Raw genomic sequence first — 13,430 nt, 5'->3', positions numbered from 1 at the left:
AAACTGGTAATAGAAAATATAGTTAAAATTATTACAGTCATTGTTTGACCATTTTCATTCACTGAAACTGTTGGTGTTATTTAATAAATATAAAATTATTAAATCTTCCAAGCTAGTCTGGTTTTTCTCAAAATCAGGAGTAATCCAATTTTTAGTTTTTTTTCCCCCCTTTACTTCTAGGGAGTAAAGGGCGTGGTTAGTGACCTGTGCAGCTTTCTGACGCTCAGTGGTGTGGAAGCTGGGAGTCAGCCATGACTAGTTACATCAGATTTCCAGCAAAGCACTGCTAACTGAGCGTGAGCATAGCTGATTACATCCATACTGGACTGTAGCTGACAGATCACAAGCCCAAAGTACAAACAGTACTATGCAGGGTTTCTCAGTAGAAGACAGCAGGATTCTTATAAAGCTAAAGTCAAAGCTTAGCCTACCTCATCCAGGTTTTGGTGGCTTACACACATAGAATGGAAAGAGATAAAAAGTCAGTCAAGTCACTACAGCACAAGTAGAATAGATGCAAAATGGAGGACATGCTGGCTTGGTAGTTAGCATGGAAATTAGAGAAAGTTAATATTTGTTGAGAAGTGATATAACCAAAGCATTTTTGAAGGCAACAAGAACAGTTATACATGAAAGTGTTACAGATGTATGTCCCCAATATTCTAAGCTATTTAACTGGTCAGACATCTGCTGACCGGATAAATAGCACATCAACACATAGCTACAGATATTCAGTGGAATACCCGTGGTTAGCAGCTAGCCACTAACCAGCTATATCATGCAACATAGCTAGTTAGGCACAGATACTCAGCACTTAACCAGCTCTATTCAGCAGTTTAAAAAAAGGCCACATAAATAGCAGGCCTATCTTTAACCACTAAAAAGTTAATCAGTAAGCACTGAATATTGGCTTAAGTAGTTAACTTTTTAATAATTATAAAATCCCTGCATATACAATACTGGTTACTGGAAATTGCCCGAATTGAATATCTGGGTTTAACGCCAGTGGCGGGCAGGAAAAGCGCTGCCCATCACCAGATGAATATCTGGGCCATTAAGTATATAAAAATGGGAATAACAGAAAAGGAGAACACATCAGTGGGAATGGGGTCAGTGGAATAGATGTAGAGTTTGAAGAAGGAAAAGAGATTTACAGTTTCCTTAACTGTGATTGTAGAAATTGAAGAAAGATGGCAGAGGTTAAAGAAAGGGAATGGGAACATTATGGAGTAAGAGGGGAAGGAGATGACCTGGTGCAAAATGAAACCTCCAGGTGCTTTTGAGTCCAGCCCTATCACAATTAATTACGTGCCTTTGAAACGTTAACAATTTACTCATGTGTGACACTGTCCACCTTATTTTCGAAAGTGATGGGCGCCCAGATTTCGACCCAAATCGGGAGATGGGCGCCTTTCTTCTGTGGGCACCCAAATCGGTATAATCGAAAGCCGATTTTGGGCGTCTTCAACTGCAATCTGTCGTGGAAACGGGCAAAGTTGATGGGGGTGTCGGAGGCGTGGTGAAGGCAAGACTGGGGCGTGGTTATCGGCCGAGGAGAGATGGGCGCCCTCGGCCAATAATCGAAAAAAGAGAATTTGGCTCATTTTTTAGACCTTTTTTTCACGAACAAGTACCCTAAATGACCACATGACCACCGGATGGAATCGGGGATGATCACCCCTGACTCCCCCAGTGGTCGCTAACTCCCGTCCACCATAAAATAACAAACTTTAAGAACTTTTTTTCCAGCCTGTATGCCACCCTCAAATGCCATACCAAGCTTCATGACAGCAGTATGCAGGTCCCTGGAGCAGTTGTTAGTGGGTGCAGTGCACTTCAGGCAGGTGGACCCAGGCTCATCCCCCCCTACCTGTTACACTTGTGCTGGTAAATGGGAGCGCTCAAAACCGCCCCCAAAACCCACTGTACCCACATGTAGGTGCCCCCCTTCAGCCATAAGGGCTATGGTAATGGTGTAGAGTTGTGGGCAGTGGAGTTTGGGGGGATTTGAGGGGCTCAGCACCCAAGGGGTGGGAGCTATGGACTTGGGAGGTATTTAATTTTTTTTTTTACTTTTTACAAATGCCCCCTAGGGTGCCCGGTTGGTGTCCTGGCATGTGGGGGGGGGGGGGGGGACCAGTGCACTACGAATTCTGGCCCCTCCCACGACCCAATGCCTTGGATTTGTTCGTTTTTGAGCTGGGCGCCTTCAGTTTCCATTATCTGACAAGATAGGAGATTTCGGGAAATTAAGCAATCTTAAGTTTAATTTTCTAGCTTTATTATCCAGGTATTCTAATTTCCTGTTCACAATCTCTCTTTATTTCGTGACTGCCCCTGCAAAAGTTTGCAAAGTTTTTATTTCGCCTTCTAGCTTCAGAAGTCTTTCCTCCTGTTTTTGAACAGTCTCAGATAAAGGTATATAGATATTTTTCAAACTAGTCGTTTCTTCTGTAAACGTTTTGGTTACCTGGAGAAGAGAGCCAGTCAGCTCCTGAATCGCATCCCATAGGGTGTCCAATGTCACCACGTTCAGTTTTTCACTTCTCATCCAGCTTGAGGTGGTAGGCCCCAGGCCTGATGGTCAGCATTGGGTTGAGATCCTGGGGAACCAGGTTCAATTCCCTCTGCATCTCCATGACACTCTGGGCCAGTCACTTAGCCCTCCATTGCCCCAGGTATAATATATAACTTAAATTGTGAGCCTAATAGGGATAATACAAAGTACATGTAATAGAAATTGTAAATGGCAGAGTCACCTCAGGGATCAATTGTGGTATGTCAAGTGCTATAAAAAAGTAAAGAGTAAGTGAGTAAAAATGCAGATCTAATAAAGAAAAATGTGACTAATACATACTGTAATGAGAATGACAATGTGTTATGTACCAAAAAATAGGGAGTAGCCTAAAAGCTGGAGTAATTGGGTTATTCAGCTTCTTCAATACAACCAGGGCCTTTCTGCTCTCATTTTTATATGTAGGCTACAAATATTGCATTCACTTTGCCCAGGAAATGAATTCAAGGATAAGCTGGATAATGGAAGTAAATATAACAACTCCAAGGGTTATTTTCAAACCAATCTAACCACATTCTTATGACTAGATAATCCCATCAAAACGTTTTCCTCCTCAGCCTAGTTAAAAGCTATTGTATTGTAACTTTCAACAGCTCATTAACATATATATAGTAACTCACTTTGCCATATTATCCACTGAGGTGCTGTGTACTCGTCGCTAATGTTACCTAACTTCCATAGCTTACGCCACTGCCCACGGCAACAACTCCTCGGTTGCCGCGGGCTCCCCCCGAACCCTGGCTGCGACCTACCACCAACGTAATGGCTTCAATATAATTTTGTAAATCACAGTTGAAGATATCAAGACCCACATCTGACAAGTGGACCCCATCCGCTCTATACAATCCAGCACAGGGTTCTTTGAGCAACTCATGCACAATCACCTGTCCTTTAACTAACCCCATAACTTTTCCCATCCACCTATTAATTTTCTTGCGCGTGTCATCAAGCGCTTTATGCGACCTCTCGCCCCTCCAAACTCGCTGTGGAATAATATCAGACCAGACGAGCCTGGTCCGGGGCAGCAAACACGCCAATTTTAATAAATCATTCTGTATCGTCTTCACCAATAAAACACTATTCATCCCCGCTAAATCATTTCCCCCCAAATGCAGGATAAGAACCTGTGGTGCCACTGAAACCTTCAACTCCCACCCGATGGTCGGCAACAATTGAGCCCACAGCATCCCTCTCTTACCCAACCATCGGACATCCACCTTCCCCCTGGGAAAGCCCAAATTCACCCCATCAGGTCGTACAGCTGCCCTCTTATGTGCCCAATGCATATAAGAGTGACCACAGATCCATATCCGGTACTGCTCCACCACGTCACCTGCAAGTCACATGCAATTAACATATTATCAATTAGGACAACAACAGGAAAGCAACAACAAAAGTATCCCCAAAATCGCAAAAGACCACCCACTATAACATAGGGCTACTAACGTGGAGGCCGAATGTATCTTTTGTACACATTCGATCCCCACTGGCCTAACTGTTTAATTTGTGCGCCCAGAACTCCATGCAGAGCAGCCGAAGTCGCCGCCCCAATCCTGAATGAGTGCGAACTAAATGTCGCAGATTCCAAACCCGCCCGAGTAACACACAACTGCAATACTTTAATAAATTGAAATCGAGTCAATGGAGATGCATTATCATGTAGCAGCAGCCAGACACCCCCCATAGGTCTAATCTGTAGGTACTGTTGAAGATTATATAAAGGACATGTAGTATCCGGTAAATGCGGTCTGATCAATATGTGTGTACCTCTAGCTAACTGGTCAGTTTTTGAGCTGTGTATGAGTAAGTCAATCCCTGTCTGTGTGATGGTAACATCCCGCATTAACAAACCTTTGTCCGTCCCCGCAGACTTGGACTGGGCCACTAACTCATTCACCCTAAGTGCCCCATGAAAAGCCAATGCGAAGGCACAGCAGAATAACCGTACCTCAAATTGAGAGTCACACACCCCATCCATAACTGCAAACAAGGCAGACATGTCACTATGCAAAATAGGCTGGCGCTTATCCACTGAGGAACCTACAACCCTGTGCCAACCTTTCATCATCCTTGACACTACAAAGGCCTTGGTGGGATTCTCCAAGCCCAACAATTTGGAGAAAAAATTAATACTAGCTACGTATTGTAATAGCCACCTGTGCCCTGAAATGATTGTTGTATGATGTATTACACTATGATATGTTCCTTTGTCTCTTGTCCTTTGGTGATGTGTTGATAATAATTATATCTAATTGACAATATAAATTACTTTAATACACCACCTTGATGCTATTAGAGATAGTCTAGTCTTTCAAATCTATAAAATAAAATAAAAAATAAAATAAAATAAAATAGATACTTTATGTGTAATATAGGAAAAATGGTTCCTGAATTCAAAGTGGAAGTGAAAGTCACAGATAAGAGACTTAGATATAGAATGTAATTGTCAAGGATGGGTTGCTATTATGTGTGTCAAGTTGGTGCAGGAGGCCTTCATAAAAATATAGCCAGACAAGGGAAAAAACAAAACTCCTTTTATTATAGAAATACTGAACCCTGTTAATTCAAAGGGACAGTAAGGTGAAAGATAAGGTCTCGTTAGGTTCAGACACAAACTCCACATAGGATTGTAGCTGACAGATCATAAGCCCAAAGTACGTACAGCATTATGCAGAGTATCAAAATAGTAGCCAGCAGGATTCTTATAAAGCTAAACCTTAGCCTACCTTATTCAGGTTCTAGTAGCTTACACACAGCTAGGCATTCCCGTTCTGCTCTGCCAGAGGGCTTTTACCTTCCTGTTCACTGTTAAGCCATGCTTTCCCGCCCAGGCAGCCTAACCTTCCTATGCTACATTGCCTCTGCAGTTCAGCCTCTAACACGGTAGGTTTAGTGCCATCTGCCATAAACTAGCTGAACTGTAACCTCAGTGAGGGAGTGTATCTATGGACACCTGCACTGTGTCACTCACTCCCTCACAGGGGTGTAGGGAGAAATAAGAATGACGAGGTAATGAGGTACTGCAGTATGAATGCGTTTGTCGGTTATTTAGAGAAGTTTGAACTGTATGCAGGAATGAATGGGAGTCAAAGAACTGGCCTGAGAAGAAGGGCTAAGTGAGTATCAATGCAGACTGTGTTTGATATACATTGAATTGGGAAAGGCAATAGGTGGTTTTAAAAGTAAATATAAGAAGTTCTGTTGTAGCTATATCAGGTCTCAAATAGTAGAGGGCCTTCAAGACAGCAATTTCCGACAATTGGGCTGAGATTTGGGACTGGATTCCTGGTGAAATTTCTGGGAGTCATCTGCTTAAAAATGGTACTTAGAAACATGGAAGGAGATCAGAACACCAAAGCAATATGTATAGAGAGAGAAGGGAAGAGATCAGGTGAGGTCCTGAGAAAAAGCCCAGATGTATAATGACTGATAGTGAGATAGCAGTGGAGGAGGATCCATCAGAGCTTGTACTAAAAGTACAAAGGAAAAAAACCAAGACAGAACAAAGCCCCAAAATCCAAGTGAGGACAGAGTATCAAGAAGTACCTGATCATCTTGAAGGATAAGAATTGATTAAAGGCAGGACCAGTGCTAGGGTCTCTGGCGCTCCCCTGCAAGCTATCAGTTGGCGCCCCCCCCCCCCCCCCCACACACACACACACATACTGGTCCAGTACCTCTTTCTCTCTTCTTTCTCCCTCCTTCTCCCACCCTGCCCCCTTTTTCAGCCCAGTGCCTTAAAAGGCAAAGAACAGTTTTGTTTTTTACTCGACAACTTTTTAATTTATTTGAAAGCTTCCCACATGTAGATATAAATATCATGAAATAAAATTGAATAGCACTAAAACTGCTTACAAAATTATTTTACTTCGTGGAAACAGCACTAATAAAGGCTATATTTTCTGCTCCTTTTTTTACACTGTTCTATACAATACAGTAATAAATGGCCAAAGTTTAATGAGGATATCCTGTTTACTGATGGGTTCATAACTGTTGCTGTAATCTGCCTTGGGAAACCTGGTTTTATAAAGATTGCAAATAAAATTAAATTTTCCTTTCATTGGGGTCCATGGAATCACATCTTCATCTTATCTCTTTTGTACAAATGGATTATTCTGTTTTGCGCATGTTTCAGGGACAAGTGTTTTTCAGAACTCAAAGTAATAAAAATTAATATTTTCTTTCATACTGATCTCTCATATCCTTAAACATAACTAAATGTGCTATAAGCCCCTAATGCAGTCCATTGCTTTTCTTATATTTTGCCCTTGTGATGACTGCACCCCCCCTGCCACTGCCACTGCCGCTGGCATCCCCTACCTGCATACTACAACCCTCCCTTTACCACACTCCTACCTTGAAGAGACAGCCTGCCATTGTGGTGTAGTGGCCTCTGCGGCTGCGGGTGCAGGAAAGAATCGCTGCTGTGTCTCTCCCTTCCTCTTCTATGCTGCGAGGCGGCACCGCCATGCATTCGAAATAGCTGCCAAGACTTTGGCGGCAGTATCTCAAGAACGCCATTTTGCAGCCATTTTGAAAATACAGCAGCGCCACCCATGGCACAGAAGAGGAAAGAAGAGATGGATTAATGGCAGAAGACAGGAAAGAGTGGGATTCTTTCTTGCCCCCGTAGTTGCAGAGGCAACTACACCACCAGGGCGGACTTTGAGGATTACTGAAAACACCTGAAGAAAGGATAAATCTTTGGCGGTCTTGGAGGGCGGTAGTGTGTGGCTTCAGTGAAGCATAGCACACAGGTAAGCATGGCAGTTTCTGACGCCCCTCGAATGTTGGCGCCCCCCCCCCCCCCCCCCAACATGCATACCCTGCTTACCATGTTCCGCCGACCCTGAATAAAGGCCCTTAGACTGGCTAGAGATAAGTCACTGGAAACTTTGGCAAGGACTGATTGTGTACATTATAGAGGGTGAAAGCTATATTGGAGTGCATCAAGAACGGAATGAGATGAAAGTAGGACAAGTCAGTTCAGGTGGACAGCACAAGTAGATTAGATAGAAAACGGAGGACAAAACTGGCTTGATAGTTAGCAATGAAATTAGAGTAAGTTAAGATTTTTTGAGGAGTGATATAACCAAATTATTTTTGAAGGCAGCAGAAATAGTTGCACATGAAAGAGTTACAGGTATATGCCACCAATATTCTAAGCTATTTAACCATCCAGACACAGCTGCTGACCGGTTAAATAGCATATCAACACATATTTATACAGATATTCAGTGGAATATACATGGTTCGCAGCTAGCCGCTAAGCAGCTATATCATGCAACTTAACTGGTTAGGCACGGATACTCAGCACTTAAGCAGCTATATTCAGCAGTTTAAAAAGACCACAAAAATAGTAGGCCTATCTTTAACCACTAAAACGTTAATCGGTCAACACTAAATATTGGCTCAACCAGTTAAACTTTTACCGGTTAAAAAATCCCTAGCTACTGTATACAATGCTGGTCACTGGAAATGGCCCGCATTGAATATCTGGATTTAATGCCCGTGGCAGACAGCAAAAGGGATGCCCATTGTCAGCTGAATATTAGGCCCACTAAGTATATAAAATTGGGAATAACAGAAAAGAAGAACACATCAGTAAGAATGGGATCAGTGGAACAGAGAGTAAGGAGAAGGAAAAGAGATTCAGTTTCGTTCTCTGTGATTTTAGAAATTGAAGAAAGATAGCAGAGGTCAAAGAAAGGTAATGGGAACATGATGGAGTAAGAGCAGAAGGAGGTGACCTGGTGTTAAATGATACCTCCAGGTGCTTTTGTGTCCTAATTTTCAAGTCCAGCCATATCTCAATTACATATGTGACTTTGAAACATTACCAATTTACTCGTGTGTTACAAGTATGAAGTAATAGTTTTGACTTTTTGCTAGTAGTTTGTGTTAACATCTGTCTCAATCATATTCCATGTGTTTCTTCAATTTTTTTCAATGACAGTAACAGTGGAGGAGTGGCCTAATGGTTAGTGTAGTGGGTTGTGGACCTGGCGAACTGGGTTTGATTCTTGCTGCTGCCTGATGGTCAGCAGTGGGTTGAGAGATCCTGGAGAACCAGGTTCAATTCCCTCTGCATCTCTGTGAGACTCTGGGCCAGTCACTTAGCCCTCCATTGCCCCAGGTATAATATATAACTTAGATTGTGAGCCCATTAGGGACAGCACAAAATACATGTAATAGAAATTGTAAACGGCAGAGTCACCTCAGGGATCAATTTTGGAATGTCAAGTGCTATAAATAAATAAAGATTAAGTGATTACAAATACAGACCTAATAAGGAAATATGTCACTACTGAAATGAGAATGACAATGTATTATACACCCAAAGAGTAGGGAGTAGCCTAAAAGCTGAAGTAATTCGGTTAATCAGCTTCTCCAATACAACCAGGGCCTCTCTGCTCTCATTTTTATATGTCGGCTACAAATATTGCATTCACTTTGCCCAGGAAATGAACTGGATGATAAGCTGGATAATGACTCAGGAATTGTCAATTGAACTGAAGATAACAACTCCATGGGCTATTTTCAAACCAATCAACCCACGTTCATATGACTAGATTATTCCATCAAAAAAATTTCCTCCTCAGCCTAGTTAAAAGAGCAAATACTCTTCCATTGCATGGGCTCTTTTAGGTGAACTGTGAGATATTCTCAGACACACATTTGTTGATATGGTTATCAAGATGGGCTAGCATTAAAATGTGTTATTTTACTGTAAACACAGTTATTAATAATTAGGTCTCATTGTATAAAAGGTGGCCTGTGCTAAAATATCACGAGCTAGCAGTAAAATAACATGTTTTCTTGGAAGTTCACATTAGGGTCCATTTACTAAGGTGCGCTGAAAATGGAATGCAGTAGTGTAGGTGCGGGTTTTGGTTGTGCACAGATCCATTTTTCAGCACACCAGCAAAGAATGCCTTTTTAAAAATTTTCCCTAAAATTGACGTGCAGCAAAATAAAAATTGGAGCCTGTCCATTTTGGGACTGAGACCTTACCATCACTCATAGACTTAGCATTATCCGGGCGGTAATATCCTACTCGCGTCAAATGCCACTTGACGCTCATAGTGGATGCGCGCTAGAAAATAAAAATGATTTTTTGTACACGCATATTGGACACATGCCAAAAATGAAATTACAGCAAGAGCCACGTGGTAGCCGGGCGGTAACTCCAAATTGGTGCACGTTGGTTGCCATAGACACTTATGCGGCTAATTAATAGGGTTCCATTGATATCTATGCCATTTTGGTGGTTGAGAGAAAATAAGTGCTTTCTTTTACCTTGATCTCACACTCAACATAGCATGTGTAAACTTCTGCAGATTCTCTTAAGGCACCTGCATTCTATATATCTATACGGCTATTCCAAATGTGCACCTATCGTTTATTAGTTATATAAATTACCAACATCTATGTATTCAGTACCATGGCTAAAATGAATCTGCTCAAAACTACATCCTATAAAAATTTGAGCAAAAGGATGTTGAATGAACCACCCAAAGTCACACAGTGAACGGTGTCCTAGGGAACCAGGTCAGTTCTCTGGATTAGCAGCTCACTGTTCCAAGATCTAAGTAATAATTAAATGGGACACACTTTAAATCATACATTAATGATGCAACATTATATTTATATCCAAGAAACAACAAGGCAAACGATCCACAAACTCCAAAATGGAAATAAAGAAAAGCAGATCAGTAATAGATATACAAAATCTTTATTAATAAAGAAGTGTATTGCCCACTGTTCCCAAGTACTTTCTCCAAGGAAAACAAAATTCAATGTTTGAAACTGCAAAACATTGCACACTGCTGTCTTCTGAACTGACCTATCCTCTAGGAAAAACTCTGTATGGTGGGATAACTTTATAAAGGATTTTCACTTGTAAACCATGGTTTATAAATGTAAAAATTACCCCTGGGATTACATGTGCAAATTACATAGAATGAAAAGAAAATAAGATGATACCTTTTTTATTGGACATAATACATTTCTTGATTAGCTTTCGAAGGTTGCCCTTCTTCCTCAGATCGGAAATAAGCAAATGTGTTTGCTTATTTCTGATCTGAGGAAGAAGGGCAACTTTCGAAAGCTAATCAAGAAATGTATTAAGTTATGTCCAATAAAAAAGGTATCATCTTATTTTCTTTTCCATGTTTTATTTTGTTTGATTTCTATTGATAACCTTAAGAGTGGACTAACACGGCTACCACACTCCTCTACATAGAATGAAAAGACATCATAGGGAATTCAATAACTGGTGCTGAAACATAGCTGATGAAAAAAATTCAACATTAAGCACTATTCTATAAGGGGTATGTGGATCCTATGCCTAACTTTTGGGCACTGAAGTTAAACCTGCTGAGACCTGGTTTAAATACCATCACTCAGGTTAGTAGCAGTTAGACAGTATTCAGTAAAATGCCCCTAAAGAAGACATAGAGGGGCATAATCGAACGGCGACAGCCACCTCTATGGGCGGCCATCTCCGGGGTTGGCACCGTAAGTGGGCGGAGCCAACCGTATTTTCGAAAAAGATGGCCGGCCATCTTTTTCTTCGCTAATAGTGTTGGGCCTGGCCAAATGTCAGAGCTCGCCGGGTTTGAGATGGCCAGCATCGGTTTTCGCAGATAATGGAATCTTATGCTGGCGATCTCAAACCCGGCCAAATCCAAGGCATTTGGTCATGGGAGGAGCCAGCATTTGTAGTGCACTGCCCCCCCCCCCTCACATGCCAGGACACCAACCGGGCACCCTAGGGGGCACTTCTAAAAAATAAAAATAGCTCCCAGGTGCATAGCCTTTCCTTGGGTACTGAGCCCCCCAAAACCCACTCCCTACAACTCTACACCACTACCATAGCCCTAAGGGGTGAAGGGGGCACCTACATGTGGGAAGTGGGTTTTGGGGGGGTTGGAGGGCTCAACATATACCACCACAAGTGTAACAGATAGGGGGGGAAGGGCCTGGGTCCACCTGCTTGAAGTACACTGCACCCACTAAAAACTGCTACAGGGACTTGCATACTGATGTCATGGAGCTGGGTATGACATTTGAGGCTGGCATAGAGGCTGGCAAAAAATGTTTTTAAGTTTTTTTAGGGTGGGAGGGGGTTGGTAACCACTGAGGAAATAAGGGGAGGTCATCCCCGATTCACTGTGGTGGTCATCTGGTCAGTTGGGGTACCTTTTTGAGGCTTGGTCATGAATAAAAAGGGACCAAGTGAAGCCGGCGAAATGCTTGTCATCGCCACTTTTCTTTTTTCCATTATCAGCTGAAGCCGGCCATCTCATAAGCACGCCCACGTCCCGCCTTCTGTACACTGCCGACACGCCCCCTTGAAGTTTGGCTGCCTCCGCGACGGGAAAGCAGCGAGGATGTAAAAAAATCGGCTTTCGATTATACCGATTTGGCCAGGTTCAGGAGATCGCTGGCCATCTCCCGATTTATGTCGGAAGATGGCCGGCGATCACTTTTGAAAATAAGCTGGTTATTTATTTAGGTATAGGAGATATTTCTATGTTCCAGAAAGTCTCATATATTTGAACTGAAATGAAGAGGTAAAGTGAGAATTGAACACTGTTTTTTGATGCCCCAGACTGGGATTCAAATACAGCTGTAGCAGATGGGTAGCATACACATATTAACCAATTCATTTGGCTTGAGTTGAGGAGAAAGAAACATTTTGCTTAGGAGAACAGACCCAGCCAGCGGCAGACTGACAGTGAGCTTTGGCCCTCACCACTTTGCCAAAAAAAAAAAAGAAAGAAGATAGTGGGGAATGGGTCACCCTACTGCAGTGAAGCATTGGGTGATGCCCTATTGTTTCATTAGTAAGTCTTCCCATGGAGTAGAGTGGTTTCATAATCATAGACTGGTCACTGTGTCTCCTGGGTGTGGGAGTAGTCCTATGTGAGTTCACCAAGGGAGGGTTTACTGTTCCTAGAAGCAGTTGGTAGAGCATCTGGATGCCCCCCCCCCCACACACACACACACCTGCATTTATTTTGCTCATCCCTCCTCATGGATGCAGTCTTTCCCACTGTGAGAGGCTTTGCAACTCAGGGAAGTAGGTGGTGGAGGCTTTGCAACTCAGGGAAGTAGGTGGTGGAGGGGGTAGAATACTTGCCCCCACCCTCTGGTGTGGAGAGTTCAAAGCCCATCAATGGTGCCTGTGTACTTGGCTCCCCTCTCCAAACTATCCAGCATTGGCTCCACAGTAGTAGCACAAAACCTGGCCATGCTGGCATAGGGTGCAGTCCTAAAAACAGTCGTTTAAATCTATATACAAAATTAGCAAGTCTTCCCATGGAGTAGAGTGGGTTGGAAATCCCAGACTGGTTACTGTGTCTCCTGGGTGTGGGAGCGGTCCTTTGTGAGCTCACCAAGGGAGGGTTTGCTGTTAATAGAAGCAGTTGGCAGAGTGGTCAAATCACTTATTTTCTTCTTCTTCTGTGGTTCGGTGTTTAAATCCGTTAACTGGTGCCAAAGCATCTGGATCCTCCAAATGCATTTATTTTGTTCATCACTCCTCATGGATGTAGCCTTTCCCACTGTGTGAGGCTTTGCAACTCAGGGAAGTAGGTGGTGGAGGTGGTAGAATACTTGCCCCCATCCTCTGGTGTGAGGAGTTCAAAGTCCATCACTAGTGCCTGTGTACCTGTCTCCTGTCTCCAAACAATCCTGCATTGGTTCCACAGTAGTAGCACACTCCTCATTATTCCAGATTTTTTTTAAGAGAACATTTTATTAGAAACTTTATTTTCAGACCTAAATTCTTGCACATACTTTTGCAATACTGAACATTTGTAGTAAGATTGAATGCTTGTTACCAAAG

The sequence above is a fragment of the Microcaecilia unicolor genome, chromosome 5 (genome assembly GCF_901765095.1).
Source record: "Microcaecilia unicolor chromosome 5, aMicUni1.1, whole genome shotgun sequence".
Taxonomy (NCBI): Eukaryota; Metazoa; Chordata; class Amphibia; order Gymnophiona; family Siphonopidae; genus Microcaecilia; species Microcaecilia unicolor.
This window is presented reverse-complemented; position numbering follows the sequence as displayed.